Here is an 8,852-nt window from a genome sequence, read left to right on the forward strand (position 1 = left end):
AGTGGCATCCTAACCACTCTTTTTCACTCTCAGAGCACCAAATTGAACTCGTTTTATTGTTAAGTGTTTTGAATAGAAGTCAAGGATCGTGCCACAAGTACTTAAGGGTTGTGCACAAGTACATACACTCCACTTTTACCTTCCAATTTATTGATAAAATATTTTGAAAAAGCACTTGACGTTGGATCAAGTGTTTGCAATTTATTTGATTATGAAAGGTGTGTGAGAAGAATGGGATAGAGAAAGAGATATAAGTAGAATATAAAGGAATGAATGATGAGATACTTAATATTGGATCAAGCGCTCGTGTTGTTTTGAAGTGAATTTTATTTGGAAAGCGCTCGTGTTTAATTCTTTTGAAAAAGGTCTTTTTATCATTTTGATTTTAACTTTTTAGTTAGCATACAATGGAAAGAAATAAAGGAAATATGAATCCTAAGCTATTACATGTTCATGGGAATGGATGACATATTACACATAATGGGGGAATGATACAAATCAATACATGGAATGGGAAAAGATGTCATACAAGTTACAACCAATACCACTCCTAAAACAATCAAGTGGTCATGGTAATCCTCAAGCATAACTATACAATACAATGAAAATGAGATGGATACAATGAGGATACAAGTTAGAAACTATGTCTAAGGTTATACATGCTTAAAATGAAACATACAAAGGCAATGCTTAAATGGATCAAAGTGAAATCATGTACCGAATTACTTTCAATCAACAAAAAAATAAAATTCTAAATGGACAATGTAGCGGTAAATTCATTACCATCAAACTATGGTTAAGTTTAACATCAATAAAACCAGAGTCGCCACCGTGCTTTTGTTGTTTCCAAATGAAAATGGAAAAGTACAAACAAAACCCAATGATAAGAAGTTTTCAAATCAAAACTAATAAAATGCCAGAGATTACAGGTAAGGGGGTTGGTTACACAGAGGAAAGGTATTAGCACCCAAAGTGTCCTAGGTACTCCTAGGGAGCCCTTTTTTTATGTGTGCATGTGTTTTTGGGTATAAATGATGTTTGAGAAAAAAATAGAGTATGGGGGGTGAGAAAAGAATTCATTGATTATGTTTTTGTGTTTGACAAGACCTTTGATCTTATGCCTACGTACCAACATAAAATTGAAGGATCAAAACCTCATAGTTCGGGGTAAAAATTTCAAATAAGTTGGTGAATTGCTATTAACAAAAATTTAATAAGAAAAGGCACAAAGGGCCAAAAGCTTGAATGGAGTTGTTAGTTCATTTTGTCTTTTGAAATTTAAGCAATATGATTAACTTTATTTACAAATTTTATTTAAGATAAAGGTTTGAAAATTCAATGGCATAAGGCCAGAGTTTCTAATCATTAAAGCAAAGTCTAAGTTTGAAATCACAAGCAAAGAAACCTATTGAAAAGGAGGAGAGATTTTGAAATTTAAGAAGTTTGAGGAGATGAAGAGGCTATCCTAGGAACAAATTTCAAAGTGAATAGTTGAAAAGATCTGACCAATGGGATGCAATCCAATATACAAGAATGTCATATAGAAACTCATTTTCCTTTGAACATTTATCAAGCAATGAGCAATATCCAGACATCATGAAGATCAAGGCATCAAATAAAAATAACCACATCCAAACAAGCACTTCCAATAGCTAGCAATCTTTATTGTCTTCTCATGTATCAGATGAAATATTCCTTGATCAACTTAGAGCAAAGCATTACACACAAAATATTGGCATTGGCCAAGTCCTTCTTGCACAGGGAATGTTGCCTAATCCTAAGCCAAAAAGTTCAAATCAAGTTCAACAGTCCACCAGATGCTTTTTAGGGTTTTTCTTGTTATTAGGTATATTTAAGGTCCTAAGACCACAAATAAAACCGAAACACACAAATAATATGTACAATCACAAGATATGGCTCAAATGAGCAAAGTGAAAATGACATAATCATAAACAAGTTATATGAAAAGCAAATGGCAATGAATGATAAATGACTAAAATTTAAATTGCATAAAGTAAATAACTCGAAAGTAAAGCAATATTAACAAGAGTTAGTCAAATGTTAGTCAAACGTAAGTCAAATGTTAGTGGTGATTTTTAATTGATTAAATCATTCTTTGGAGAACACTCAACCATTTCTTCACAAGCATGAATCCTTAAACCAAGACATCCATAAGAAGGGCTCCAACTTGGATATTTTAAGAAGTATGGCCCTAGCTCCCATGAAAGGAAAAAAGGTCAATTCTACATACAATGCCATGAAGAATGGGAGACTTACAATATCACTTACTAGAATCCTATGTCTTGAGGGTCAAATTTATCTCTATGTTAAGAAATCGTAATTGGACTTATATATAAGTCATAACTATATGAGGTCGGGCAATAAAAATGTACGTGTTAATGCATGTTAAAGATTTTGTATGAAGAACCAAACTCCTAAAACATACCACACACTAAAAGAAAATATCATGAGGGAGGTTGATTCATCTGACACAAGGTCATTGATGAATCAATTAGCCTTTAGACCTTAGATATTTCATTGGTCAAATGAGGAAATGGGGAAGAATAGGGATGAAGATGAAGAAGGAGGGGAAGATAGAAATACAAATTGATCATGGGAGGAATTTCATAAAATCAAAACCATTCATTCATTTTGGGAGATGAAATGTACATTTCATCAATCCCCTAAATCCAATAATTTTGATCCAACAAAAGTCAAATCAACCTTGACCAAGGCCTAAACAGAAAGTTAAACATCACAAGACCATAAAAATGGCTCAACAATATTTTTAAACATTTAATCAATTAAAAATCAATTTAAAAAATGAATTAAAATGCATTATAATTTGTTCAAAACATAAAATCCCTTCAAAACACCAAATAAATGGACAAGTGATTTATCTTAGGTCAAACAAGGCCAAAGGAACTTAGACGAAAAAATTCCTTATTTTTAAAAAGTCAGAAGTCTTTTTAAACAATTAAAAATATGCACAAAAACATTTAATTCATGAAAAATACCAAAAATAATAATTTTAATTCAGAAAATGGAAGAGAAAAGTATTTAAAGATTTTTGGTGAAAGTCCCATATTTTTTGGACTAAAAATGAAATTTCTATGAATTAAATAAAAATAAGTGGATTAAATGGAAATTCAAAAAATACAAAAAAAAACAAGGACCATCAGATCTCCCTCATTAATTAAGGTGGCATATCTGATGGCCAAATGCGTGCGTTCCATGATGAACCTTAGTCAATGCATCACACGGGTGGTAATCAGAACCAAGGGCCAAGATTAAAACATTTCACATGGATCAAAAGGTTGAGAGAGTGCCAAAGCACCACCGGATCCCTAGCTTCGGTCTTCTTCTCTGGTGGACCTCATCGAACTAGTCCACCATAAACCTTCACCAAAATGAAAAACAAGGACATGGTTTTAAAGAAAAAATGCCAAGGAGCTCGAATCTGGCCTCAATTTTCTCCAAATCCAAGTATATTGAAAGATACAGGGATTTTAATTTTGAGGATCATGAACTGAGTTGCTTCGGTTTGACCTCAAAGCAACTCAATCTTGTTGCCTATATTGGTAGGACTTCAGCCAACCAAGAATCAAAGAGAATAGTGAAGAATTGAGAGAGAATTGAAGAGAAAAAGTTTAAGAAAATCATCTTCGAGTAGCTTGAATCTTGCTTGATCTTGCTTCCAATTAGCTTTGACTCGACTTCAAAAACTTGCAAGAAATGATATGGATCAAAGAGAGGCTTGGATTCTTGGAGTTTCAATCTCAAAACAGAAGAAGATTTGAAACTCAATTTCAAGTAAAATCTCCTAGTTTATCCTTTAATTGAGGTTAGGGAGGCAATGATTCAAAGCTTGGTCAAGCAGGGCTCCTCTTTCTGACGATAGTGGCCATGAGTTTATAGTGTATCAAGTTGCTTTTCACACCCTTTAAAAATTTGCCAATTTTAGTAACTTTGTTGCATCGATGCATGGGAAATTATTTGGGCCCAATTCATGATGTAATCAAAGTCCATTTGGTGCACAATGGATCCTGCAGCATTAACATGTAATCATGCAAAAGGAAATGGACAATTGAATTCAAATCTTGCCAAAACAATCCAATGAAAGGAACCATGCGCAAGTCCCTCAATCTTGGTCCAAATAAGGTGACCTTGTACTTTTTGGAAAGGTGAGATCAAGGGGAACAACTTTCATGTTGAAAATATTTCCATTTGGAGCTTGTATCTGGATGAATTTTGAGGTGGAAGTTTAGAAAATCAAACATAATTTAAATTTTTCTAAGTACCAAGTCAAATGTTCACTTCTTCCACCTTGAATAACTTTTGCTATGGGCTTCAAATGGAAACAGTTCCTTCATCAAAGTTGTATCTCTTTCAATCCTATTGAATTTAGTCACAAATTTGACCTGATTTAGATTTGGCATGAAGGAGTTGTGCATTTTAGAAGTTGAGGAAAATTGCTTGTTCAATGGTAATGTCCCAAAATGACCTATAATGTTTCCTCTTGGAACATGCCCTTATATGTTGAATTTGAAGTTTCTCAAAGAATAAAAGTTGGATAGGACATATTGAATTTGATCATTAAACTTGGATGGACTTAATATCATAAAAATTGAGCAAGTTATGGTCCTTGGAAGTTAACCTCCTCACTAGGGCATAAACAAAATGACCTATAATCTTTCACCATAAAAATGACTTTCCAAGAAAAACTAGAACTTGACATAAACATGAAAGTTGTTTGGATTATAATAAGGAGTAAATTTTATCTTGTAATAATTTTCATATGAATAAAAGTTTAGGAGATAGGGTCTAGGGAACCCCAGTTTTGACTAGTTGAATTTCTCTGATCAACCACCATGAACCAACTTGAAAACTTGAAGTTCTCTTGATATTTGAGACCCATGGAGGATAACATATGTATACGATGATGTAATATGAAGTATCCATTTAAATATTTGATTAAATTTTGAATAAACTTGTTAAGGAAGTCACACAAGATACCCTGATGAATTAGGGCTTCCAAGGCAAACAAGCTTCAAACTCTTGATGATTTCTTGATAAAAATGATAAGTTAAGATCATGGTGATTCATATATGATGTATAGAAATAATGTGAATCATTCCTTGATTGATCTCCTCGCACTGAAGGTCTCAAACCTTATATATGAGCTTGATGAGGCATTGGTGGATGCACACACTACCTATAAAAGAAACAAAGTTATAACGGGAAAAAAGTATGATACAATCAAATGTGCTTGGTTATCTATCCCAATGCTAACCCAATGAATGAGGGGTAAGGAGGATGCCAAGGTGCGATCCCAAAGCTAATGCAAATGATGAGATAACATGAGGGATCTTAGGGTCAAAATTGGGGTCTTATAGACAATTAGTTAAAAGTTAACCACATGACTAATTGAAATCAACATCTAAGACATGGAGTGATATCATGGTAATTCATGGAATTCAAACATGAATCAATGGATTTTCTACCTAATTAAGCACTAGGTTAAACACATGTTAATCACATTATTCAAAGGTATATTAAAATTCAATATCAAAGTGATTAAAAAATAAATTAAAACCTAATATATCTAAACATGTTAATCTAGTTGCTTCATGATTTTTAAATGTCAAAAACAAGTGTTAGAAATATTAAAAAAATATGTGGAAAAAATGGCAAAAAAAGAAATAACCAACAAGCAAAAACGGGGGGTTTCATTGCTCAAAATGGTGTCAAACGAAAATAAGGGCGCAAGGCCCATATGCAAATGCCTCGCCGAGGAAGGGCGTGTGTAAGTGATATAATGGTGTAAACCTGAAAAGTGCATGGGATTAAGGGGATTATTGTCCCAATGCGCTATATGGAGGAGTTAGGAGAAATTTTCATAACAATGGAATTCAAAAGTGAAAATCGAAAGTGAAATATTGCACGCCATGAGGTCAAACACAATTAAACTCTTCAGACCTCACACCACATTCCTCCACCGTGCTGGAGGTCGCCTTTGGCGGCGGTGGAAGCACAGAATAGAAATTCTCATCACCAATATCTTAGCCCTTACATGTTTTCTCTACATATCATGTCAATTTACCTTAATTTTTATTCTAAAGCTCGAACCAAAACAAGGTCATGAAGAACCCTAAACGACAAAACAAAAATTAAATGGCCACCCCTGGGAATTAGAGCCCAAGATGTTAGGGCTTTAATTCCCCACATCTCCACTCACATGTCCATACCTTAATTGGAGAAAGAAGATAAAATTCAAGCTTACCTTCTCCAGAGAAGATGATAACAACAACGAGGCTTCCGGTAAGTTCTTAACTCCGTAACTCTTTTTGTTTCTGCATTTGATTGATCCTCTTCTTCTCCTTATTTTTTCTGGTGTTTAATTTTGTTCCAAGTCGAGTCATGTTTGATGTTGATATGAGTTGATGAACAAATTATGATTGAGTTTGATCAATTGAGAGTGAGGTTGATTTATGAAGTTGAGTGATGAATGATTGTGAGATTGATGATGAATGTGATGATCCTCGAGTCTCAGCAGAGATGATGAATTTGGTGAAGAAAAATGGGAAATAAGAGAGAGTTTGAGAGCTTACTCAATGATGATGAATTCAAGAAAATGGAAGGGTGAATGGGGATAGAGGGTCAGAGAGTTTTTTATGGTGAATGGGATATGAGTGAGCGCTAGGTTGATGCAGTTGATGAATGATTAGGTTATATAAATGGTTATTCAGTTGCTTAGGTGGTTGGAATTTTGCAATTGAATTTTGTTAGGTTGTTGAAGGTAGTTGATGTAATTAAAGTCAGTTGGGAATTGGTTTTTGTTAGTGAACTAAATTTAGTTTTGAGTTGAGAAATTAGTTAGCTATTAATTGGTTGACTGATAGTTAGCAATTATGTTTCAGGTTGGTTAGGGAATATGGTGTGAAGGTTAGATGGTCTTATGAAGTGATAGTTTTTTTGATGAATTTATGTTAATTCACTGTTATTTGGGTTAGTTATGAATCGGGCCCTGTTAGTCATGTATGTGATTGTTCAGTTATGGTGTGGAATGCATAGATGTTGTTGTTGATGATTGTTAAATGTTATTCCATGTTGATATTGTATGGTTATGAGGCATTATAAATGTGATATGTTATCTGCTTGTTAATCATCACAATTAGTATTGATTGAATAACCATGTGAGTGTATGTCTTGCTGCAGGCCTGTTCTGAAGTTTGCATTGTGGCCGCTTGTGAATGAGTTGTTATGTTTTATAGTGAAAATGACATGATGCTTTTCCTATGTTATTGTGTGTATGTGAATGAATGTATGTGGGATACAATGAATGTTTTTGGATGTAGGCTAGGGCTGTTAGAAATGTATCGTTTATGGCTAATGCATTGGTGTGAACAAATTGGTTTGGTTATTTTTTGTTGGATATGCAAACATGAAATGATGGAATCAAGGCATGACATGTACTTGAAGAAAGATGGTGAATATTTGGATTATGGAAAGATCAAGTGGAATTATTAAGTGAAGGTCGTGGGTTTAGGATGGTCAGAGTTGGTTATTTGACTTTGGTCAACTTGTTGACCAAAAGGTCAATAGTTGACCAAAAGTCAACTTAGGTAGAAAAGTTAATTTTCTTGTAATCTCTCATGTATGGATAATTGTGATGTATGTTTGTATGAATGTAATGAGATTTTGAAATGAACATGACTTTGGGGAACTACTTTGAATGGATCACGAAATGAATTTGTGTTTAATGGAATGGATTTGAGTGAACAATGACTTAATAGAATGAATGAAATGGACTTTGAATATACGCCATAATTACCTTAAACCAAATGAATTATTCCATTGAAATAGACTTCAACCAATGAATCACAATCAAACAATTCCATCAAAGTGAACTTTGTAGTGTCAATGCATTAGACTTCAACCAATGAACACCAATGAAGCAATGTCGTGGACATGTAAAACTTTGACTGAATGCACCTTGATCAAGGCTTTATGACCATGAACAAGTATGACCTTGAACGAATCCTCCACAATGGACCAAATGAATCAGATGAACCTCAAGCTTAAATATACACACAATGCATGATAGTTCCATAACCATAAACTAGGGTTTTAGGGATTTGATTGACTTTGATGATGCTTACAACCATAGTCCAAGAATTAGGGTTTCCACTATGCTCCATGATGAAGATAATAAAGATGAAGAGTTCACCAATACAAACATGCCATGTAATAACCCTAGCTTAGGACTCAGCCTTCCTTCAATGCCTTGTGTGACCAAGGCCTTTGAATCCATGATTTTGTGCTTCTCAATGCAAATGAATGTATTATGATGTCATGGATATGCAGATGAAATATCAAACCAAAAGTTAGGCAAAAATGAAAGGGGAGGGCAAATTTTGAGGTATGACAGTTGCCCATATTTAATATTCTCAAACCTGAATGTATGAATAGAAATGACTTTCAGATGTTCAAGGTAGGAGAGGATAAAATATTAGAATATCAAAAAAAAATGCCCGCTCGGAATGAATGAATGTAATGTGAGGCAAAAGTATTAGCAAATTGTTTACTAGGGATATGGAATGATGAATTGGCTTCTGTATTGGGTCATGTGTTGGGGATTAGCTGACATATCTATGGGGTAAATAGGGTAATTGTAAAAGAAATTTTAGGCGTGCATGATATATGAAATATACTATACATGCATTATATACTTGATTTTTTCATTTTCGCCTCTACTAACAAGTTTTGGCGGGTATTAGTAAGAAGTGACAAGGTTCTCCGTTGGGGAATATGTTGTGTAAGAGGTTTGGGCTTTACAGAAAGGAAAAGTA

The 8,852-nt window shown here is 33.9% G+C and overlaps 2 long non-coding RNA genes across 2 annotated transcripts; one reads left to right on the top strand and one right to left on the bottom strand.

Moving 5' to 3' along the window:
• Nucleotides 1-4,588: 4,588 nt before the first annotated feature.
• LOC127115347 (uncharacterized) lies at nt 4,589-7,225 on the bottom strand. Its single transcript, XR_007800701.1, has 2 exons — nt 6,284-7,225; nt 4,589-5,215 (listed from the first exon to the last, which is right to left on the bottom strand). It is a non-coding gene; the product is annotated as an uncharacterized LOC127115347 (long non-coding RNA).
• LOC127115340 (uncharacterized) lies at nt 5,666-7,726 on the top strand. Its single transcript, XR_007800698.1, has 2 exons — nt 5,666-6,321; nt 7,219-7,726. It is a non-coding gene; the product is annotated as an uncharacterized LOC127115340 (long non-coding RNA).
• Nucleotides 7,727-8,852: the final 1,126 nt, after the last annotated feature.

Source organism: Lathyrus oleraceus, chromosome 1, assembly GCF_024323335.1.
Source record: "Lathyrus oleraceus cultivar Zhongwan6 chromosome 1, CAAS_Psat_ZW6_1.0, whole genome shotgun sequence".
Lineage (NCBI taxonomy): Eukaryota > Viridiplantae > Streptophyta > Magnoliopsida > Fabales > Fabaceae > Lathyrus > Lathyrus oleraceus.